Below are 26,889 nucleotides of genomic sequence, written 5' to 3' on the forward strand. Positions count from 1 at the left end.
ACCTTGTCTGTTATGTATTGACAGAGTTTCGTTTCATTACTTGTGACCAAAGAACTGTGTCAGGCATGTATAATTGGATTCTTGTATCAATATTTATAAAATGAAAATTTTCCTTAAACAATCAAAGTAAATCCTTAATGCTACATGTTTGCATCTTAGGGAACTTCCAATCCTAATAAGTGAGGTGAAATTTAAGTGTTTCCAGAATACAAATATCAGGTTTTGTGAATTCTCTGATAAATGGTCCTGGAAAAGCAGAGTGAAATTTAATTATTTCCAAATCTTAAGTTCTATGAATTCACTCATATTTGGTGCTGGAATATTTTGAGCAAATGGGAAGAATTTCTTTTAGTTGCATTCAAATTTTCAAAAAATAATACTAAATTTCTCCCTAACTAAAATTCTCCCTGAAATGGCTTTGGGATTGAAAATTTTGTAAATATTTTTAAGGAAAGAACCCAAAATACCTTTTCCAGATTAGAGTTTTATAACACTAGGTACTAAACAGTCTTCTATTTTCTACTACAAATGTCTGATAGATTCTACCCAAAAACTGATCAGAAAATTAGGTAGATGTGCTGGACAAACTAAATAATTTTGAATGAGTAATCAATTAACATAAATGATATATTAGGTTGCATAAATATATAACTTAGAAGCATGAACTTAAGAAGAAATATCAACGAGATTGATATATTCTTAATTGAGTTGAATGAGGCCAGGAATAGCTTTGACTAGAGGGTGTTGAAAATGGCATCATTTTGTTCTGGTTGGTTAGATTTGGAACTAAAAATCAGAAATTTTCTTGCTTGCATAACTTGGGAAGATTTTTGTATCTCAAGCCTCAACCTTATTGAATAGTATGATTTATGCCTTGCGATGTTGAAAAATTTTGTGATACCACTTGCTAGTAACCTGAACACTTTGGATGAAAATTTAGTTTTTAATTTTAATTGCAAAAGATATAAGTGAAAATATAGACTAATTTTCCCTTCTGTAGAATTTCCTTGAAATTTTTCTACTGCTTGAATGAATAAATATGAAACTAATTGTTGCACCAAGACAAAAAATATCTCTACCAATTTGCAGTGGAATAGAACAGAAACAAAACACAGTCACACTATAGCAAAAAAAACAAAGTTTTCTAGGGAACCCAACTAGGAAAACCCTCTGCTAGCTATATAAATTTAAAATACTATCCATATTAGAGTTTGAGACACCTTCTTCAAGAACCTATTCATTGATGCTTATTGCTTTCCATATTCATTTTCATAATCATTAGGGTTGTTGTCCGCCCAATCAGAGTACCTAGAAAATGTCTCTTTGATTTCAAAAAGTAGACCAGGATCAACTTCATCCAAGTGTTATAGACATTTTTGTGCCTTACAGCATTGAGCATGAAATGTCCATAATCTAAGGGATCCAAAGTCCCTAAACATGTCGTTCCTACCCCTAGAGGAACAAGGCTAACTAACCACAGCAATTCACAGAAGTTCTCCACCCGAAACTGCTCAAAAACAAGTCAATTCAGGATCATGTCAACTGCTCCATTGACAATCTGCGCTGAATGTCAGTGGCTCCAGTGTCTACCTGCATTGAATGTCAACTCCAACACTAGCTACCTGCGCTGAGCGAATTTGGACATGTGGCAGACTCATTCCTCAAGGTGTTAGAAACTAGGAAACTTCCAAAATGACACTTGCCTCAGGGAATTCGACTGGTGATGAGTAAGAGATTCCAAATCTCCAAGTGGAAGCAAGAACCTCCAAGTGGATTCAAGAACTGAGAGAGGGAGAGGACACTAGTCAGATCTCAAGCTGACTCATCCTCTGTCCAAAATAACTATATATAGATCTCTCCTCCATGAGATCTAGGGGCGGGAATTTTGTTATTGCAAAGAATTGCTGTTGGTTTGAGACTGGAATCATTGGGTGCTTAATGCTTTGAAGGGAGGCGAAGATAGGAATTCCATTCTGCTGGGAAGGAGATGCTGGATTGGAGCCCTCTAGGTTGTATCTCTTCCTGAACCTTGTTATTTATCAATAAAGCTATCTTAGTTTTCTCTTATATACTGGTGTATTTGTATGATTGCATTAGTGTATTTGATTTACTTCTAATCCTGAATCATTTATGAATATGAATATCTGCCTTTGTGTTGTGTTCTTCTCTTGTCGCAAGTAGCTGTTCTCTTGTCGCAAGTAGCTGTTCTCTTGTGATCTCGCAGGAATCAAGTAGCTGTTCTCTTGGGCGAGCGAGGAGGCAAGTAGCTGTGAACACCCAAAGAGAAGAGGATCTAGATCGAGGGACAAACGGAAGACACCGGTAAGTCCATTGATCTCTCCTCTTTTGCATTTCATAAAGGAATAAACCAGAATAGCTGTATCTGTTTGTTGCTAAGGCACTGTCACACCTTAGGTGGATAGGATCGTCCTGCATAGGCATTTTTCCCCACAACACCAAGAATCCCCTAGACGGCTCATTAGTAGCAAGAAAAAAGGTATTTTTTTACTTTATTTCATCACATGCATCCATCATAATCACTGATTTGTGTTCATTTCTTTCACATTCATTTTCAATGTTAGATGCAAAAGCTAATTTAGTATTATATAATCATGAGGTAACCAACCTTCAAACATATCGTTGGTTAATTTATGTTGTTTGAAGTTTATTGAGTTTGAGTTTTATCATGAAACTACTAGAAGAGTACTAGCATGGGTGAGTTGACTATCTTGATAACAATGTTACGGTTTGATCTAGTCCTTCAAAGGAACTTATAGTTGATTGTCAAAATTTCACATTCCTTTCACTTTTTTATCTTCACATATAACAAATATCTCTATGTTATAGCCTCTAGCCAGATATATATAGTAACTGCCACTCAGAAGTTGGATGCCATCATTTTAAAGCTTGATATTACTCAACTTACCTTTGTTTGAGTTGAAAATTTCATCAGATCTCATTATATCGTCTATTGCAGAGCATGAATCCAATTTACCTTAGTTTCAGTAAAAAATGTGATTAGATCTTTCTATATCATCTTTGGTAGAGAATGAATCCAAATTCTCAGAGTCCATTTGTTTTAGGTATAACAAAGCTACGTTGATTCATTAAACTTACTTTTCATATTTCATTTGATGGTTTTGATTCTGCAAGCCACATCTGCATTGGAAAAGGGGCATATTTAATGAAGTGTGGAAGGAGAGGGAAGCTTTAGTTATGTCCTTTCAAACTTTCTAAGGTATGTAATAAAAAATTTTAAAAAATCTCCATAGAATGTTGTGCTTTAACTTTTTCTTTTGATAATGGATTATTTATGCGTTCTCCCCTCTCTCACACACAACCAGAGTCTAGACATACATGGTTTTTTTGGATATGTGGACAATGGACAGATTTAGGCTAGCCATTTATCTAGAAATTTACATTGTAGAAGAGCAGGCATTTACAGTTGAATATTTCCTTGCCACTAAATTAGAGTTGAAGAGTCAGACTCCTATTTGTTAGGCATATACCTCACTTTTAAATCAATTTCTTGTTGTCTCTGTATAGACCTTCCATGGGAGGGCGAAGAGTGATCACTACCATTGCTTAATATTTTTGCAGACCAAGTAAAGATTCCAAATGTGTATAAGTTAGTGGTTCCTTGGAGAATCCCAAGAGTGGAACTATTATAGCAATAATAAATTCATTTATTTTGAGTTCTTCATTAGTGCATTGATAGTATATTGTTTATTCCATACAACACCTCAACAGTGTAATGATCAAATTACAGTTAAGATTGTCATAATATTTTGAATTACCCTCTTTTAGAGGGAAACTAGAGTGTGTGTCAAGCTTGCACGTCACAATTGTGTCATGCAGAGTTTACCTGGGACAATATTTGTGGATCTAAGTAGCAAGATACTTGTTGGAATTCAAGAGGCAGCAATCCTACAAAGTGGGAAGGAGGTTTCACAGTTAACCTGGATTTCACATTATGGTTGGAGTTGGTTTGTAGACAAGATGTTGGATGCCACAAATTCCTTTTTATGACTTAGTGCAAGATTGAATCCTTCGACATATTCCTCACTCAATTTTCATTAAGTGACAGGTTTTCTCAGAAGTGCTTCATAGCTACAAAATTTACTAGAGTTTTTCTTGAGTCTTTGGAGGTGTTATCTTTTCAATGCACACATGTACAAGAAGACGAGAAATAATATGCCTGACTAATTTGAAGTTATCACCTTGTGAATAGGGTGTTTCCATTCATAAACCGATGACTCGCTCTACTTCTTTCTAGTGAACAACATTGGGACTTGCCATGAATCATGAGACAATTGCAACCCCATAACTATAAATTTCTTATTTAAATCTATACCCACTAGATTAGAATCTGCACAAGGAGAACTCCATTCTTGTTTTGAAATAACCTGCAATCGACTTGTACCGTGCTATTTAATCTTTTCCGTATTTATTCACATCCTTGGTCTATGACATAAAGTTGCAACAGGCTACCCTGCAGTTTCTATACTAACACTCCTAAAAAATAATAAAATATGCCCAAATCTATCATTTCAAATGATTTATGTAGCTCACCTTTTGGTTTTTCAATTATCAAATTTTTTACCTATATTGATTAGAGCTTCTACAACTGATACCATAATGTTAATAAATGTTATAGTTTTATCTATGTTGCTCCGAAGGTGTTTCTCCTTCAATAGAGCAACAGTAAGTTGCAGTTTCCATTTAGGGGAGAAGTGTACCTCATAGCAACCTTGGCCTATGTGCAGATGGGTTGAATGCACATTAGACTCCATCTATTTTTTTGAAGGTGTTTCTCCTTCAATAATACTTCATCTCAATAGATCCTTTCATTCTTCACCTTCAGTAGATGCATGCAGCCTTCAGATACATGTTGTAGATTATAGTTTTCCTATGAGGGTGTAGCCACGATGAAAGAAGTGCATCGATTTTAGGCATCTTGTGCTTGTTGTATGCAAGCATGCTTGTTTAGTGTTTCCCAAACTTAGATAGAGCCATATTTAGTATGCTTTTATAGTTTGACTTAGATGCTCACTTTCTTAATTAAGACATTTTTCTTAGTTCCATTGTATGCACAGATTTATCTTTAAGAAAAGTGCACAGTAGAGAAGCGTTCTATATTTTGAGCAAGTGACAAATTTCTAGGTAAGAGGTACTCTATTCTAGGAAGCTTTTGCCATGCAGGTTAGGTGCTTTATCCGAGAATCTCAAGAGTAGCACTATTGTAGCAATAAGAAATTCGTTTATTTTGAGTTCTTCATTAGTGCATTGATATTATATTGTTTATTCCATGCAATACCTCAATAGTGTATGATCAAATTACAGTTAATATTGTCATAATATTTTGACTTACCCTCTTTTAGAGGGAAACTAGAGCGTGTGTCAAGCTTGCACATCACAATTGTATCATGCAGAGTTTACGTGGCATGAGTTTTGTGGATCTAAGTAGCCAGATACCTTTTGGAATTCAAGAGGCAACAATACTACAAAGTGGGAAAGAGGTTTCATAGTTAACCTACCTTTCAAATTATGATTGGAGTCAATTTGTTGGCAAGATGCTGGATAGCCCAACTTCCTTTTCATGACTGTGAAAGATTGAATCTGTCGACATATTCCTCACTCAATTATCATTAAGTGATGGGTTTTCTTGGAAGTGCTTCACATCTATAAAATTTACTAGAGCTGTTATTGAGTCTTTGGATGTGGTTATCTTTTCAAAGCACATATGTATAGTAAGACGAGAAATAATATGCCCAACTAATTTCAAGTTATCTTCCTGTGAATAGGGTGTCCCCTTCCATAAACCTGATGACTCACTCTGCTTCTTTCTAGTGAAAAAAATTGGGACTTTTCATGAACTGTGAGACATTCCAACCCCACAACTATCATTTTCTTATTTAAAGTTATACCAACTAGATTAGAACCCACACAAGGAGAATTCCATTCACATTTGAAAATAACTTGCAATCGACTTATACCATGCTATTTAATATTTTGTGTATTCCTTTGCATCCTTGGCCTCTGACATAAAGATGCAACATGCTACCTTGCATTTTCTATACTAACACTCCTAAACAATAATAAAATATGCCCAAATTTGTCATTTCAAATTATCTATGCATCTCACCTTTTGGTTTTTCAATTATCAAAGTTATTACATATATTGATGAGATCATCTACAACCAAGGCCAAAGTGACAATATCTGTTAGAGTTTTTTCCATGTTGCACAAAAGGTGTTTTTTCTTCAGCAACACTACAATACATTGTAGTTTCCATTCAGCGGAGAAGTGTACCCAGTAGCAGCCTTGGTCTGTGTGAAAATGGGTTGAATTCACAATAGAATTTATCTGTTCTTTTGAAGGTGTTTCTCCTTTAATAGTACTTGATCTCAGCAAATCCTTTCAATATACACCTTCAGAAGATGCATACAGCCTTGCGATACATGCTATAGATTCTAGTTTTGTTGTGAGGGTATAGAAACGATGAAATAATCACATCGATTTTAGGCATCTTATGGTCTTTGTATGCAAGCATGCTTTTCTAGTGTTTCCCAAACTTATATAGAGCCATATTTAGTATACTTTTATAGTTTGACTTAGATGCTCATTTTTCTTAATTTAGGTGTTTTTCTTAGTACTATTTTATGAACAGATTTATCTTTAAGAAAAGTGCACAGTAGAGAAGGCTTCTATATTTTGAGTAGGGGACACTCTTCTAGGTAGGAGGTACTCTATTCTAGGGAGCTTTTGTCATGCATGCTAGGTGCTTTATCCTAAGCGGAGCTCCAAGTCCTTGCCTTCTTGACAAACTCCCTACTAGACAAGACACCAGTGGAAAGAGTTCCAAGTCCCTAAATTTTCCAAAAACGGACCAGAGCCTAGCTATCTAGCCTAAAATCCTTTACATTCCAATCATCTCTTAGCTGTGATTTCAAAGAGAGAGCCCTCTCTAATTTGGTAGGGCTAGCTACCAAACCAAAAGCTTGGTATGTGGTTACCTCCATTGATCTCCTCATCAGCCTAGGACATTATGGAGGATAACAGAGGGCATGACAACTAGGGAGTGCCAAGGTGTTCTAGTGAATGTAAGGTTCCCAAGTCATGGAAAAATGTAATGCTAGTTGTGAGGTCATGACTGCCAAGGTGTGTTAGGGAATGCTAGGGCATCCTAACATGTGCCAGATAGTACGGAGACATGTCAAACATGATAAGATGTGCGAAGTGCTAAGGCATGCCAAGATGTGCAAGGGTTCCAAGTCCTTGCCTCCTCTTCCTGTATATGCTATCCACTTATGACATTTCCTTTACAATATTTGGTGCATTTTCTAGTTATAGGTCATTTATAGGTTAAAAATGTCTTCATAATTTCACTTCTAACTAAGTATTCAACTAAACATATTGATTCTCTCATACAAAACTATTTTCTCTCCACCCACTTTTCATAACTTCAATAACCATTAGGTAGGGACTTGCAGCATTGATGTTGCTTTGCTTGTTTAGTAAAAGATTGTCAAGATTTTAATTTATTGAAAGTTGTAGAATTTACAATTTATGAAGTTTCAAGGTCTTCTTTTTAAAAGTATAATTCTTTAAAGGGTGCTAGCTCAATGGAAGAGCACCTTCTTTACAAGAAGGAGGTTGGTGGTTCGATTCCATCATGCACTGACATCCATATGGAATGGTGACAATCAATTTTTGGTGACGAAGGTTCTTTTGATCATCAGCAATGAGATTTGGTGACATTTTTCGACCATCACCAAGAATATGAAATGGTGATGGTCAATGAACGCCATCATATATACGCATCAATAGTGACGACCGTCAAATATCTGTAACCATAAATCATTGTTGTTGATATGAAATGGTGACGGTTGTTGTCCATCATTATAGTCATTATTCATGACGGACCTTGAATATCACCACAACACCCATACTTCTAGCAATGCGGATTTTGGTGACGATGAAAGAACATCACCATATATATGCACCAATAGTGACGGCCATTAAAGATCCATCACAATAAATCATTGTTGTTTATATGAAATGGTGGTTGTCACTATCCATCATTATAATTAATATTCATGACGAACCTTGAATGCCACCATAACACCTATACTTTTGGCTACGCCACCTTTGGTGACATTCAGTTTTTGGTGACCGAGGGTATGGTCCGTCACCATTGATCATATGCAATGGTTATGGTCACTATCCGTCATTATAAATCATTATTGGTGATGAAATTTGAATGTCACTACAACACCTATACTTTTGGCGATGCCACCTTTGGTGACGTTCAGTTTTTGGTGATGAAGGTTATGGTCTATTACTATTGCTCATATGAAATGGTGACAGTCATTATCCATCATTATAAATCATTGTTAGTGACGGAATTTTCATGTCACTACAACACCTATACTTTTGGTGATGCCACCTTTGGTGAAAATACGCTTCTATAAATAGAAAAAATAATGTATATAAAAGATTTCAAGAAAAACAAAAAATAGTCTGAAGAAACTTATCAAACTTACAATTCAAGTTCCTATAGGAACAAACTACACAGTAACAGCAAGCAAACAGACAGCTGAGCCCTGATTGGCTTGAATAAACCCAAACTAGGAACAACAATACTTTTGTCCCCAACGGAGTCGCCAATTCTGTTAAGGGATAAATTCCCCTAGGGTCTTGGGTTAATACCCTAGCAAATCATAGGTTATCTACACAGAGAAACACACATTCCACACAACCATGATGCTAATATAAGCAAACTCTATGATGAGAGGCATACCTGGGGTCCTTCGTTTGAGAAGATCTAGCCAGGGTCCAAACCCTCTTGGATTTCCTTTTGCTCCTTCAACCTGCAAAACAATCAATTCAAGAAAGTACAGCGGTATATGGACTAAACATCATAAAGAAATCATCTTCATAGTATATTAAAAGGTAGTTAGTTATGCAATTAAAACAACCATTCATATATGAATCATAACATAGATATCATAAACATGAAGAAGATTTATATCAGGAAAAAAGACAAGTGTTTCTTTTATTATAGATAACTAAAGTACAGAAAGGAATAATTTCACCTGATTCATCCTTTCGTAGGCTCCAAGTGGAACCATCCTCTAGATTCGTCCAGTCTCAAGCCTTTAACAAACTCCTTCCATGACTTACTCCATGATATCTCAAGTAGTAAAAAGACATCATCACACAAGGAAACAAGGGTTTCCTGTAGATGGGGGAAGTGTAGGAGGCACTAGGATCTTCAAACCTGGTCAGGCAAATCTCGGCAGTGTTATCTTTCTCTCTCTTCTCTCCTCCCTTAGGCCTTCCCATTGAAGCCTTTTTATACTTCTCCCAAAGTAGTTTTTTAGTGGGGAATTCATTGGGAACAGTTGGGCCATGGGCACTAATAGGTAATCAACAGGTGAACCCCGTGATCTCCGCCCAAAATTAAGGAGATTTAATTTTTTTAAGTGTTTTAAAACATATACGCGGGTTGGATATACAGAGACCCACATACACACGCATTTAGCTCAGGGCAATGTCATGTATAGGGAGTAAAACATTGTTTTTTAAATTTTTGGACCAGGTCTGGAAGGAGGGGTTGCCCTAGGTCATAAGTGCAGTGTCACAAACCTCAAGACTGAGATTTGGAGCTATAACACCTTATACATGCAGTGAAATTCATATGGGTCATACATTACCTATTAGGTACCAAATAGTTGTCCCCGAGCTCCATTGGCATCCTCCTTCGCAACCAATTCCCAATACTCTCAAAACATAAAAGGAAAGAACCAAAAGAAACCAAGAAGAAAACCGTGAAAAACCAATAGCAATACGACACCACAAACAAAGTGGCATGGCCATGCACCAAACATAATCAAAACCGCAAATCAAGCACAAACAAATCCCAAAACAAAGAAAGCACAAAAATAGCAACATACACCATGACTCAATCCCCATGGGTTCCCAATGCTTCTCATGGAAAGCTCAACCCAACACTTATTCAAAAGTTCAGGGCAGTCCTTTTTTTTCCATGCAATCCTTGCATCATACTTCAATAAACACATAATTGTTAGTCTATAAATAAATATAACAATATACTACTTATCTTACCTTGGTGTGCTAAGAACGGTTCCCTATAACTGAACACATACATATATCATCTCTCAAGGAACTCCAATTCCTTGAGGGATCCATCCATAACTGAAAACAAGTTGTTATACCTGTCAAATACATGCTCATGAATATAGCACATATCCACATAATCTTAGACAAAATTAAGGTTAAGAATCCTTCCTGTACTTATGCAAAGCACTCATTCATTCAGAATTGTGGTTGACAAATATAGCCAAATTCATTCTCGCCTAATTCCTTTATTTACCACTTACCTTGCTACAATTGAGTATTATTATGTGATAATAAATCACTCAACTATTAGCTATATAAACAAATCAATTGTTAGCTTGTCACGCTAATACCAAACATGTTTCCCTACAACTGTTCACACATGTTAGCCACATGTTCCAAAGATCAAGACATCATGTCTATTAATTTGAAATCAACATCTACAAAGAATACAAACCATTACTCATACTACGGCAACTAGCACCCACTTACACTCAAGTACATATCATTTTTCTCAACCTATATTGTATTATCACAACCATCTTAAAACAATATCATTTTGTCATACAATTTTATAAGATCATACTCATATCATGCAATTAATCAAACATTCAGACAAAATGTAAACATAAAATGTTAGATAAACCAAATAGACAACATAATCAAACTGATACCTCAATATATCTCTCGGTAAGCTATCACATCTACGCAAGTCAGACCAAATTAGTACGACATAATATCACAAATATATTGATTCGTACCTAAATTTCGTAACCATAACCATCTTCGCAGAAAAATCCAAATGAACACGATACATAATAACATCAATAGATTAGTTGCAATGATCATAATCATAATGTGTACAAATCCCATGCATATAACAACAAGTTACTACCATTCATGACTAACTGATGCATGTACATATGACCGGCTTAATCAACTAACATTTATCATGCATGTAACCAGAAAAACAATAGAATGACAAGCATATACATAACCATAATGCTTATAATCAACCATTAACCAACATACATGCATGCCCACCATAGAAACCTATATGATGACATGCTCTTACCCCGAGGTCTAGTGCTACAACCTCGCTCTAATCATCTGCATCTCCTACTTCATCTCAGCCAACATATCAACATCATAACATACCAACAAAATCATAAACTACATAATGACCACCATGATGCATGCACAAAAAACACATAGAAAACTAACATGCATGCATGAAAAACAAGTTCCACCCATCTAGTACAAGTATTGAACCATGCTTTGGTACCACTTTGTAACATCGTCCTCCACATTTACCGAAGTTCATCAGTCCACTGGGCTAAATATGTGAAGAAGTGTTACTATCATATGACTCAACCTCCCATGTAAAGTTAAAGAAGTGGAATCGTCCAACAAAAATTTTACTAACCACGATGAGGAACTATAGGACCCTAGGAGCTAACCAACCACTCCAGGTTCCAAACCTGTTAGTTAACATTACTTTTTAAGGATCTGGACTCCTAGTTGCTCCCATCATAAGGAAATCTAGTGACTATAACCCTCCAATGACTCGCATAATCTTTCTTCCCAACGATTGTATACTAAGTTACTCATTCATGTGCTAGCAACCCCGAGATCTAAGCCATTTTTTTAGGGCTATGATCCATACCTCTACCCATAACTTGATGAAACTCCCAGAAATGATAAATGACACAAAAACAAATCCTTTTATTTGAAAATTTATCAAGACTTAACTTGACACATCTTAACCATGACAAACATTCCTTCAAATACATCATGAACATGTAATCTACACGTCGTAATTACATATCTGAACATTGGGGTCTCATACTTATATGAGAATCATCAGGAAGGTCCCATGCATTCTCTCCATATATGCATTATCATCTATTAGGTCATCTATTCATTAACCATTCATTTACTAATCAAAATATGATGAGAGTCATAACTAAAGTCTGTCATAAAACCATGCTTATGATTATCATATAACCATAATAATAACAAGGATAGAACAACCATCAAAGCTACATAATAACAAGCATAAATACTCATGAAATACAAGAGGAAAAGAGTTATTATTAACATATGAAAAATCCAACCAAGTGAGGCACTTCCATGTACCACCTAACCATAGATTGGGCTGAACAAAAATCACAATCTCACCAAAACCGGGCAATGGGTTTGTGGGATTTACCGCAATCCCACCAAAATCGGGCAAGATATTACTGGGTCATTCAATGTAATTTCTTTTACTAGGTGACTAGTGTCATTCAGTAGTTGTTGAACAATCTTGCAGAGTCTTCTCATCTCATTGCCATTATATCCTTACTTCTTCCACCCAATCAAATTGTGAAGTGGAAATATCACGTAGTAAACCATTTATGTCTTCCTCTTTCCATGAGACTACATTTTCCTCAACATTTTGTTTTGCCTTTCTGTTTATACTTTCAAAGTTTTAACCCAACATCTTTGTGACCCATTCTTGTTTCTCTTCTAATGAAATTTTCACCAAGAATGTAATAACCTCCTCCCAAACTTACCCAAGTTCACCGGTCCACCAGGGTAAATATTTGACGAAGTGTTACTATAATATGAGTCACATCCTAGGTACAATTAAGGAAGTGGAATCTTCCAACCAAAACTTTATTGGCCACCCTCAAGAACTACAGGACCCCTAGGAGCTAACGGACCACTCCAGTTGCCGAACCCCTGAGTTAGCTTGGAATTTTAATGATCTCGACTCCTAGTCACTCCCATCAAAAGGAAATACAGTGACTATAACCCTCCAGGCATTGCCATAATCTTGTCCTCCAATGACTATAGAGTAAATTACTCAATTTTGTGCCAAGGACATCAATATCTGAGCCAATTTTTCATGGCTAGGAATCATACTTCTACCCAAAACATGATGAAACTCTTGGAGATCATAAATGACACAAAAACAAATCCTTTTATTCAAAAATTTATCAACAATTAACCTGATCTGTCCTGACCATGAAATTTTTTTCATGAAACACATCATGAACATGTAATATATAAGTCATAGTTACATATTTGAACATAAGGGTCTCATACTTATCTGAGAATCATTAGGAAGGTTTGATGCCTTCTCTCAATAGTTGCATTATCATCTATTAGGTCATGCATTCATTAACCATTCATTTACTAATCAAAACATGATGAGAGACATAACTAATGTTTTCCATAAAACCATGCTTATAACCAACATATAACCATGATAATAACAAGGATTGAACACTCATCAAAGCTACATAATAACAAGTATAAATAATCATGAAATACAAGAGGAAAAGAGCTCTTATTAACATATGCAAAAGCCAACCAGATTAGGTACTTCCAATTACCACCTAACCATAAATTTGGTTGAACCAAGTCTTTCTTTCAACCAATCACCCTTGTGCCATATTCCAAGAATGAATGTGGGACTCACATCAAAACAACCAGGGCTTCCTCAAGATTTACCACATATTCCACCATTATCACTCAAGGGATTCCTAGTCTCGAAACTCTCATCTATACAACCAAGCTTTACCTTGTATCCCACCAATACCGGTCAAGGGATTCCTAGGCCAAAACAAATAAACACACACTACCAGGATTTACCGTAATCATCCCGAAACTGGGAAAGGGATTACCAAGCCTAAACAATCTTGGATGCGTTCATATTTCTTCACCAACACCTTGAGGAATTTTCTCGTCTCCACCATCAAGCTTTACTATGTATTCCACCATTACCATTCAAGCAATTCCTAGGCCTTTGGAAATTTTCCTGAGACCACCTAACGCAATTCCAAAACCATCTGACAATCCAAAGCTAAACCAAATTAAATAACCCCATTGCACTATGGCTATACAAAAAAAATATGTATTAACCCTATTGTATGTATTAAATAACCTTGAATCACCTCCCATAGGAGAATTGTGTAATTCCAAAAGGACCTTCTATTTGACTAGAGAATTCTTACATAAGTGCTTTCGATTCTAGAACAAATCCTTTTTCCACGTAATTTTTTTTACTGGGTGACCAATATCATCCTATAGTTTTTGAATGATCTTACATAGTCTTTTCATTCTACTTCCATTATATCATTTCTTCTTCTACCCAATCAAATTGTGAAGTGGAAATATCACATAGTAAGCCATTTATGTCTTCCTCTTTCCTTGAGAGTGCATTTTCCACAATATTTTGTTTTCCCTTTTAGTATATAATTTCAAAGTCATAACCAGACATCCTTCTGACCCATTCTTGTTTCTCTTCTAATGATGATATTTTCTCCAAGGATGTAACAACCTCATCCCACACTTGTCGAAGCTCACCATTCCACCAAGGTAAATATGTGACGAATTGTTTGCTAGCTCTTGAATCTGCCTTAGGCTGAAAAAAGGTGAGGTTCAATGAAACATCAAACCAAGCTTAGCCGCGTAGCTAGCCCTATGAGGATAGGAGAGGGCTCTCTCCAAGTCACACTCAACGAATAAGTAAATGAAATGGCCTGAGATGACTTACAATGAACTATTTTTCTTAGGCTAGTAAGTGAAAATGAATATAAAGAGTGATTTCTATGAATGACTTTGTTTTTGGGATGTTATGGGACCTCTGGACCTCAATGAACAGAGAACTTAACATAAAGGCATAGATTGTTTCGTGAGGCAAGGTAGGCGGAAAGCATAGCAATTTAGTTTTAAAATATGGCGGAATGGAGAGATTGATTAAGAAGGTGAAAAAGGCATAGGAGATGAATCCTTTTCAAAAGAAGAATGAACACTATACATAAATTTTTCCTCTAGGTAGAGCAATAAAATTGAATTCTACCTAATCTCATTCAAAAAACTTCACTAGAAATGAATATGAAATGGACTATGAAACATAACAAGATACATATGAAACATAAGAGACACACTTGCTACACTCACAACCACATGAATCTCATGAAATAGAGCTACTGCCTCTCATTAATTCTCTGTCAAAAATACATAGTGGAGAAACAAAGTTTCTTTCCCACAGTCTCCCAGAAGTTACAAGCCAACCAAACAAAAATTCGTTTGCAAATGGTTTGCATACAATATATAGAATGTGCCATGAAGAGATAGAACGCCCAAGGGTCACAAAATGAAGGTGGAGAGCCAAGCATCAGCTACAAGTGCAGCACCAAAAACATGACACATGGCTTGGGTGACCCTTTGCCTTCCTTTGCTACTTGTATAACTGATCATATGGAGTGAAAATATTTATAAAACCGTCGTGCTCCTCCTCCTATGCGTCACACTTTTTTCCAGGTGACTTTTGGAGGCCTTCCCAATGTCAAAATTGAACGCAGGATAGCGTGTTGGAAATTTATTTGAGTATACTTTCCAACCCCACCATAATTTTTCGATTTGGAGTTCATTTTCGCTATCAAAAGTCAAATATCCCAAGACTGGTCGAACTGTGCCAAATGAGGCTGCCTCAAGGCAGAGTTCTGTTGCGGTCAACTTTTGAATGCCTTCCTCAATCTCAAATTAAGTCCATGATAGCTCATTGGAAAGCTCTTTGTGTCTAGTTATCATTTGACCCATCAAGAAATTCATTTAAATAACCAAGATAGGATAAAATTTGATTTTCCCGAGGTCGCTCCAGAGGTGCATCAATTCTCCCGAGACAATTGTATTTCTGACATTTCTTCAAAACCATGACACCTGTGTAAAAAGTGAAGGAGGTTTTTCTTCCTTGGTCTGTTATGGAAAAAAATTCTCTCAGTTTTCCCAAATTCATCTTTGATTGCTCAAAAACATCATTTGAGTGAAATATATCCCAATATGTTGGACTAGGGATTTGCCGAAATGAAGCGAAATGAAGGGGATAGGGAGCTTCTAAATTCTTGAGGAAATTTTGGGAGGTATGGCGGGATGTTAGGAAGTAGGGGAAAGTGGAATCTCAGAAATTGAGTGAGGGGAAGGGGTCCAAAAAGGCAAAACACAGGCCCAACCATGGAAAATTGCCCGGTTGTAGAAAGAAACTAGGGTTTGTGCGAAAATGAGGAATTTGGGGATCTTAGTGATGGGAAGAGTTTGATAAGGTACATTATGGATAGGGGAAGGTGTATGAACATCGGGATACAATTTTTTCCCATGATTTTAACATCCAAGAGAAATTATCTTTCAAAACCCTAGGAGAGGGAAATGAACCTTGCCTAGGCACAACTCAAACATGATTAAGGTTTGAAATGACCCAATGGAACTTGACATGATGATGACAACCCTCTGAATGATGTTAGAATCCGTTGAATGGTGACATTGAATGACATCTGGACAACTTTGAAAGGAGTGAAAGCAAACCCTAGGCCTAATGCCTAGTGACCAAATTTTACTTGAAGACTCACCGAAATGATAAAATTTGACTTGACACCATAAAATCACTTGTGTAAGAGCATGTTTGATCACTGGAGGAAGGCTGCAAAGACTGACACTAACAGTGTTAATATGATATGACTCAACCTACTAGGTACAACTAACAAAGTTAAATTTCTCCAGCCAAATCTTTAATGACCACCCTCAAGAACTACGGGACCCCCAGGAGTTAACCAACTACTCCAGGTGCCCAACCTATGAGTTAAGTTGTGTTAGGTCCCTATAATACTAGTGATTACCCCATTACTATTGTAGTTTTATCCCTTATTAATATTTTTGTGCCCCTATTGTCGCCATATTTTTATTACTGTGCCCCATAGAATCACTCTATTGTTATTTTTGTGGCTTTATATTATTATTGTTAGGTTGGTTGGGTTAGATTGTGACTCCTTAGACTCCTATATATAGAAAGGAGGTTTTGTCATTTGAATCATCCAAGAATTGTTCATTTATGTAATGTAAAGTAGGTTGCCCCCTCAAAGAGGCTGAATTCTAAGGCGTTGATCTATCATTTCTATCTTTTTGTGAGTTGGTTTCATAACATTTGGTATCAGAGCTTTAGATTCTAGGGTTTCATTGCTCCAAATAGGTCATCGTGGCGTTTTTGCTATAACTTTTTTTTCTGCGACGTTTCAGAAGCTAAAAAAAAGACCCATTTGAGAAGAAATTGCATTGAACCTTAGATCTGAATTTCAAAGTTTTTTTCACTATATTTATGGAGATATGATCTAAGAAAGTTGGTCTTTTTGCAGACTCCTGAATTACATTCCAAACAGGTGACCTGGGGAAAATATTCATAACTTTCTCTCTGAGCATTGGATTGAAATTTCATAAGAAGGTATAGAAAGAGGACTGACTGTAGTTTCTTTTATATAATTTTCAGAGCCAAAGGTTGAAACAGGGACATGTGGCACGTCGTGCAAGTTCGCTCTACTGAACTAGTCTATAATCAGGTCACTGTGGAAGATTTGGCATAACTCTTCCTTGGAGAATCCAATTTGGATCATACTGGTGGCATTGGAAAGAGGACACAGAGGGCTACTGCAGATCACAATTTCAGAAGTGAATGACCCGAAATTATAGAGATACATCAGAGGCAATATCAAGCTCCTACAAAGTGAAAAAAAAAGTGTGTAATTTTTTTTTAATTTTTGCTTAAAAAAAAAACATTTTGAAGAAATTCAAAGGGCATAGTAGAGCATTATTATCGGTAACTGATGCCTCGATGAAATAAAATTCAAACACCTAGTAAGCAACCTGAAAGCTCTAGCATGACTTATGAAGAAGAAGAAGAAATGCAACATGATATATCAAAATTACGAGACCAAGTGCAACAATTATCACGCACACAAAAAGTAACAAAATCTAAGATGGATGGTTTAAAGAAAGATGTAGAAGCTAAGATGAATGGTGTGGAAGCTAAGATGGATGATTTGAATACAGATTTGAAGACAGATTTGAAGACAAGCATGGAAGATTTGAAGACAGGCATGGACGATAAGATGGAAGAATTGAAGATAAATTTGAATAAGTTGCTACAAGAAATGGTCACTAATGGTGAAAGGGTAGTAAAGGAAACTCATGATGAGAACAAAAGAATTGTTAATCATGATTTCATAGATTCTAACGTTATATCGAAGACCCACCATATTCCAAAAATCAATATGAGGAAGTTTGATGGCAAGGATCTCGCAACATGGATATTACACATGGAGCAATTTTTCGATCTCAATAACGTGCAAAACACACAAAAGATATGTATTGCAACTTTATATTTGGAACCAAATCAGTTTGTATGGTATTAATGGTTTTTCTGTAGTAAAAAAATTATCACTTGGCCAATTTTTACGGAAGAATTGACAGCACATTATGAGGATACAAAAAGCAACACTTTTTTTAGCCAATTGATAGGTCTCAAACAAAAGGGTTCAATAATGGAGCACATTGAAGAGTTCCAAAAATTGAACATAAGGGTAAAAAATATTCCAGAGGAGCATAGGATTGATGTGTTCATAGGGACTTTAAAGGATAATATCCAACATGATGTTTGCCTTTGGGAACCTGATTCATTAGAGAAGGCATTCAGGTTAGCAAGAAAAATGGAAAGCAAAATTATGGCAACCAAGAAGCATGACACTCACAATTATAAAGATGGAAGTGTTGTTGCCCCTAGTCTTCCACAACCTATAAGGTTTACACCACAAAAATTGGAAGAAAAGAGAGTAAAAGGGCTTTGTTACAGTTGTGATAGCAAATACACTAAAGGTCATAAGTTTGCTGAGAAGAAATTATTCTACATAGATTGTGAAGAGGAAGAAGAAAAGGAGCAAGAAAGGTCAAAAGAAGAGGATATACTCCATGAACAAAGCATAGATAAAGAAGAAATGAATCCGACCATATATTGTAATGCATTGGTTGGAATTACCACTCCTCAAACCATCAATATAGAAGGACAAATCAAGAAGAAAAAGGTAATAGTGTTGATTAATTCAGGAAGTACCCACAATTTTATTCATTGTAAGATAGCAAAAGAATTGAATTTCTTCCTATATCCAGCACCAGAGTGTCAAGTGATGATTGCAAATGGAGGAACAATAAATTACTCTGGAAAGTGCCATAACATCAAGCTATCCATGGGAGAATATGTATTGACTAGCCCAATTCTTTCCATTCCAATGGGAGGTGTTGATGTTGTACTAGGAGTCCAATTGCTACAATCTTTGGGTACAATAGCTTTTAATTTTCAAGAACTTTTCATGAAATGTTCTGCGAAAGGAAAGGAAGTTGAATTAAGGGGTATTGCAGGGAAACCGTGAAAGATAATCAGCTCTAACGGCATGACAAAGTTTCTAAAAAAGCAACAAAGAGGTGTAATTGCACAATTATGTTCGCTAAATGTTTCCACATTGGAATCATCTATTTCTCCAGATCTCCAAAAAGTCTTGGACAATCATTCCAAGGTATTTGAGACTCCCAAAGGTCTCCCACCTATTCGTGATCATGATCATGCTATTCATCTGATTCCAGGAAGTGTTCATCCAAACATCAGGCCGTACAGATATCCCTATGCCCAAAAGAGTGAAATTGAACATATGGTTGCAGAAATGCTAGAGGCTAGTATAATTCAACCTAGTCAAAGTTCTTTCTCTGCTCCAGTAGTATTGGTGCACAAGAAGGATGGATCATGGTGCATGTGTGCGGCTTATAGGGAGCTCAACAAGCTCACTATTAAATATAAGTTTCCCATTCCTGTCATTGATGAATTACTGGATGAATTGCATGGATCAATTTACTTCACCAAGTTGGATCTTCATTCATGATATCATCAAATCAGAATGAAAACTGAAGACATACCAAAAACAATATTTAGAACTCATGAAGTTCATTATGAATTTTTGGTCATGCCTTTTGCCCTTACCAATGCACCTTCTACATTTCAATGTTTGATGAATTCCATTTTCAAACCCTTCCTTAGAAAATTTGTGTTAGTATTTTTTGATGATATACTAATCTACAACAAGTCTTGGAAGGATCATGTTGGACATGTTGACAGGGTACTACAACTATTGGAGGAGAAACAATTATATGCAAAAAGATCCAAATGTTTCTTTGGAGTACAAGAGGTGGAATATCTGCGTAATATTGTATCTCATGAAGGAGTTAAGGTAGACCCTAGCAAAATTAAAGCCATTAAGGAATGGAAAATCCCCACATCCATAAAGCATCTGCGAGGATTTCTCGGGTTGACAGGGTATTATCGCAAGTTTGTTAAGAATTATGGGAGAATAGCAGCACTGTTAACAACATTATTGAAGAAAGATGCATTTTCATGGACTCCAAAAGAAATAAAGGCCTTCGAACATCTTCAAGAGGCAATGTGCCAAGCAACGGTCTTAGCTACACTAGACTTCACAAAAACCTTTATTGTGGAATGTGATTCTTTAGGAAATGGAATTAGTGTTGTTTTAATGCAAGATAAAAGACCCATTTCTTTTGAAAGTCGTCCAATCAAGGGAAAGTTTTTACACAAAGCTATTTATGAGAAGGAAATGTTGGAAATACTACATGCACTTAAGAAATGGTGACTGTACCTAATGGGAAGACACTTCAAGGTAAAAACAGATCATGATAGCCTCAAATACTTTTTAGAGCAAAGATTATCCTCTGAAGAGCAACAAAAGTGGGTCACAAAGATGTTGGGTTATGACTTTGAAATCATCTACAAAGAAAGGAAGCAAAATGTGGTGGCAGATGCACTCTCAAGAAAGGGTGAGGATGTGGAAGCATTGTTGTGCGCCATTTCTATTATCCAACCATATTGGATAAACAAAGCAAGGGAGGAATGAAAGAATGATGAAGAAGTGTGGGCACTTATTCAAAAGTTACAACAAGATTCCAGTACATTTGATACATTTAGCTGGAAAAATGATTCGTTATGGTACAAAGATCGCTTATACCTCTGTAAGAATTCCCAACTCAAACAAAAGATTCTTATGGAATTGCACACTTCTCCCTTAGGAGGGCACTCAGGATTTTTAAAAAGTTACCACAGGATTGAGAAGGAATTCTTTTGGGATGGCCTTAAATCAGATATGCAAAAGTTTGCGGCGGAATGTTTGGTTTGCCAGCAAAACAAAGTGGACACAATTAAGACCCCGGGTCTATTACAACCTTTATCCATTCCAAGCCAACGTTGGGAGGAGGTTTCAATGGATTTTATCTCAGGTTTACCCAAGTCTGAGGGAAAGAGTGTCATCATGGTGGTAGTTGACAGACTTACCAAATATGCACACTTTTGTGCATTATCACATCCATTTAAATCCAGTACAGTTTCTACTGCATTCATGGAAACAGTTCAAAAGCTACATGGAAATCCAAAGATTATTGTAAGTGACAGAGATCCCATTTTCACTAGAAATTTTTGGACAAAATTATTTTCTTGTCTTGGTACTTAGTTAGCTCATAGCTCATCTTATCATCCTCAATCTGATGGGCAAACTGAGATAGTAAACAAAAGTTGTGAACTGATCCTCATAGGCCTTTTTATTAATGCAGTCTTTATTTTCTTCATCTTACTATATTTTTCATTCAATTTCTTCCACACATGCAACATGTTACCTTTCACCTTCCTTTACTCCTATTTCATTTATTTTCATAAATAAAATGTGAATTAATGCCTCTTTTCCTCTTGAAAGCCTTTGTTGTTTCCTTTGCCAATTTCCTTAGCCATAATACACCAAATGAACACCCACTAGGATGTTTTTCCTAACATTCAGCTTAGAATACATGTCTCATGACCTTGCCCTTATTTTTTCCATTATTAAATTTATTACATGAAATTTTAACTTGGGGCTATCATAAAGAAGTAATTCAAACTATCATGATTTGTTTTCACTTTTGAGTGTTTTCCTATTAAGTGTGGATTCCATTGCTTAAGTACATGTAGTATGGCCAAGATTTATTTTTCATAAATGGGTTTCAGTAAGTTCATTCCTTTAAATTTTATACTTTGGAAGGAAATGGGGCTTCCTTTTTGCATTAAAACTACACAAATCCCACAGCCTAAGGCATCACACTCCAAAATGAATATTGTTGTAAGGCTTGGTGTCACCAATACATGAGTTGTACACATAACCTCTTTAATTTCTTCAAAAGAAGTGGTTGCGTGTTTAGTCTAACAAAATGATTCCTTCTCCAATAATTTTGTTAGACATATTTCTAACTAATTGTAATTGTTGAAAAGCTTGTGGTAATATCCTATCAATACTAAGAAACCTTAAATTTTATTCAAGGTATTGGGGATTTGACATTCCCTCATAGCTTTGATTTTGTTAGGATCCACATTGACACCATCATGTGATATAATATGACCCAAATATTCCACTTCTTGAACCCCAAAGGAACGCTTGAAATGATTTACATATAGGTGTTTCTCTTCCAATAGTATAAATACCTTTCCAACATGTTTTACATGGTCTTCCAATTACTTATTGTCAATTAACATGTCATCAAAATTTATTAGCATAAATTTTATAAGGGTTTTAAAATAGAATCCATCGGGCTTCGAAATGTTGAATATGCATTTTTAAGTCCAAATGGCATAGCTGAAATCTTATAATGACCTTCATGTGTTCTAAAGGCTATTTTGGGAATGTATTATTGCCTCATTCTACTTTGATGATATCATTGATGAAGATCCAACCTAGTAGAGAAAATTTTTCCATGTAATTCTTTTAATAATTCATCAGAGAAATGGATAGGAATCTTATCTTTGATCATTATTTTCTCAATTTGTCTATTTTTTGGACATATACACCATGAAACTTAATGTTTTTAACAATCACCACTATTGAAGAGAAATCACCTTGGCTAGGTTGAATGATTCCCACCTAACATTTCTTGAACAATACACTCAATCTCACTCTTTTGTGCATGTAGATAGCTATAAGGACTAATATTAAGGGGTACACTTCTAGGTTGTAAATGAATAGCATTTTCATGATATTAGATAGGTGAAATACCCTTAGGCATTTCTCCAAATACCTTAGCATGATTGTTTATAACTTTTTGGAGATCTAATGGAGCAGAAGATATAGATGTTTGAACATCTAATGAACACAATTGTGGAACTACCTCTTCATATGTGTATTTTAGCAATTTTTCATGTTATTAGAGCTTATCACTTTACTGGGTTCCCATTGGATACTTCTAAGCTCAATTTCCTTTCCTTCCAAGAAAAATCTTACAAAAAGGTCTTGAAAAATAAGGGACACTATTCCCAATGATTGTAACCATTGGATACATATTATAACATCAACTCCACACTTTTGGATTGCAAGCATGGGATTAACCAATAAATACTCTCCCATATTTAGCTTAATATTATGGCACTTACCTAAGAAATTTATGATATATCCATCTACATTCATTGCTTGACATTCTAATGTTGGATATACAAAGCAATTAAGAAGTTTTTACAATTTTAATTGATGAAGTTATGGGTACTACTTGAATCAATCTATATTGTTACCTTTTTGTTTTTGATATATCCTTTTATATTGAGGGTTTGTGGAGTATTAATTCCAATGAATGCATGAAAGGATATTGTTGGAATAGTCTCTTCTAGAGCTATATCTTGAGAAGTTTTCACTTCTTGATCCCTTTGATCTTCACCATCCATTGAAACTCGATACTTTAAAAAAAAAAAGTGCAACGATGTGGAGCATTAGAGAAATTTTGAGGCTTAGAATGAGTCTCATGAGGAATATGATAAAATAATAGTGGAAATAATAAAATAAAATTAGATTATCTCATCAATTTTTGGAGGGAAAAAAGAAAAAAATTCATTTTCAACTTGTATTTTCAACTTATCTCCCTATTATTTTACTCAAATTTCAAGTAGGTGCACTCATTGGATGAAAGTTTTAATTTTTCATCCAAGGAGTACACGTGTCATATACTTTTGATGGATACTACTACACGAAAAATTTGAAGTACATGAAAAAATGTGATTACAATCACATTTTTTCATGTATTCCACTTTATTTGTGTAGTAGGGTCGATCAAAGATATGCAACATCAGTACTCCTTGGAAGAAAAATTAAATTACGCATCCAATGAGTGCTCCCACTTGAAATTTGAATAAAATATTAAGGAGACAAGTGGAAAATACATGTTGAAAAAGAAGTTTTTTTATTTATTTTACTTCTTTATCTTTTTACCTTTTTTACTCCAAAAAATGGTGAACCATCCCCCATAGTCAACATAATCATATTGAATATTATTGGTTCTTATAAAACTTATTTTTACCTCAAAAATCCTCTAATGAAATTATTCTCTAGTCGTGATCATGAGTTACCATTTCTCACACAATCCAACCTTTCTTCAACTACACCTTGTCACCTATTTCTCCATTTTATTCCCATGATTGGCCATCTTACAATATAATTCCCTATAATTGTTCTATCTGTAATAAAAAAGAAAACATATTGGGATACTATCCAGGCTCATAGCTCCTCCAACTTTAGTTTGATCAAGATTTTTCAATTTTGTTTCCAAAGGCACTATTTTTGTTGTTCTCATGTTCTTGAGAAGCTTGCAGGTATCACTATGTTCATATTGAATTTAGTTTTGGGGTATATTTATATTGCTTGCATATTCCAAGAATATTTCAAAATTCAATGGATATGTGGAAGGTCTATCGTTTAACGTCACTCTTGTCTGTAGAATCCTAAAATATTCCAAATTCCTTAATCAAAATAAGTCAATGCATAGATCCAAATTGGATGGTTATCAATCATAGGGATAAGTTTCCCACTTTTGTAAGGTTTAAGCATAAAGAGAAATAGCTAAAGAATTCGAAGTCGACCTATCTTCTCGCCTAACTGTAATTGGCACACCTGTCAAGTCCTCAATCAACCTCTACATGGTATCAACGTTGGTCATATCTCATGTCTAGCCTCTAACCTCAATTCACTCCCACAACCATGCCCTTATATGCTTCCTGCGACCAATGTGTAGTTGGAATCTATCAAGCAGGTCCCTCTGTCGAATGATTAACTCCTCTACCATAGGCGTATCCATCATTTGCTAAATGCTTCAACTAAATAATCTATTATGCAACCTTCAATAGTGTGTCTTCTACAAGTTATCATAAGAATAGCTCATATCTTTATATATATGATAGAAAAACACACTACTCCAAACAAATAGAAACAATTCATTTTTAGAAATTAGCTACTCTACTATCAAGTACTCTCCTATTAGGGGAGTCAACATAGACCAAAACCAACTGAAGCATAAATATTATTATTGCACATAAACTAAATTATGTTGAGTGCTCTATTCAATCAATAAATATAATACAACATACATAAATATACTGTCAAATGGAGTTATCTTAGGTGGTTGGGAAGAATGGTTGTTATCTCCCCCACCCATGTTCAATTCCTTGTGAGTGTATTGTTACGGCTACCATGGAAAATTTTAGGGGCTAATATTTGCAGGTGGGCTAATTTTCAATGATTTTTCCAAAAAACATATTCGCCAATTTCCATTCTTTATAAAAATGATTCGCCCAAATTTTACAATATAAATTTATTTTACCTTAAAAATTGGAAACATTATACAGAGAGTATATATAAAATCATTATAAATTTGAATAATTTTACAAATACACCAGTAAAATTTTTATAGTTTGCATATTAGGGACTAGTGAGATTCGCTAATGGTTTTAAAATTCAAGATAATTTTCCATCCTTAAAATTTTCCTTAGCGGTTACAACCACCCTTCAAAATTTTTCCTTCAATTTGGAGAATCCCTACCAACCATCCTTAGCAATATGTCTTTCACTGTCAATTACTTAGGCTTTAGTTGAGTTTCAGTGGCCTACCATTCGATGCATGTCAACTTGTTATCTCCCTCCCACAGGCCAGCATTATAGACTTAGACTATGTGTTGGCTGTGAAACTCCCCAAGAAAAGTGTGTAATTCTGGAGGAGAACTAGGATTCCCTCTAGAAATTGTGCAAATCAGTTAGACAACCTGCTGGGCTATCGAATTGCGTAGAATAATCAAGTAGTCCTCCTTTAGAAAACTACACAATCTGACCTCGCACTGGGTCTCAGCTGAGAAATTGCTCAATTCTAGGAGGAAATGACTTGCTTAGCCTAGAAAATGCACAATGAATAATAGGTAGCTAGCTTTTCTCAACGCAAAAATTGCGCAAAACTACAGGGAAGCTTGCTAAGCTCCAAAATTGCGCAGAACAGTCAGACAGGCTTCCTTGAGAAAACTGCAAAATATGGCTCGGTACTGCAACTCAGCCCAGAAATTGTGCAATTCTGGGAGATAGTCACCTGCTGACCCAAGAAATTTCATAATCTCTCAGGGAAAACCATCCCAGATCAACCCAGAACCTATGAAAATTTCCATCTCAGGCTCAAAAACCAATGCATGTGCCTTCAAGCTGACCGGTTCCCTCCGAGACTGAGGAAGACTGATTTGCATGCATGGGATGATTTTCCCGAAATAGCAAAAGGAAGCATGCAAAATGAATCCCTGGATTTACAGACCTATTTTTAGCAGCTAGAGGTTACATGCACAGATCATTTTAGGAACCTCTCGCCAAGTGTCACTTTTTCCTAGATTTGTGACATGCGCATCATAACCTTAATCTTATCAAAACTTATGAATCAGATGTTTTAGAGCTCATTCCTCACATTGATCTTGCAGCTTTGAAATCCCACATCACATCTAGGAGTCTTCGGCACTTTCAGCTTGGTTGTTTCAAGGTTCTGCTTCTCATGTATTGCGATGCA

The sequence above is a fragment of the Pinus tabuliformis genome, chromosome 8, assembly GCF_031772625.1.
Source record: "Pinus tabuliformis cultivar Carrire ecotype Pingquan chromosome 8, CPIR1, whole genome shotgun sequence".
In the NCBI taxonomy this organism is placed as follows: Eukaryota; Viridiplantae; Streptophyta; class Pinopsida; order Pinales; family Pinaceae; genus Pinus; species Pinus tabuliformis.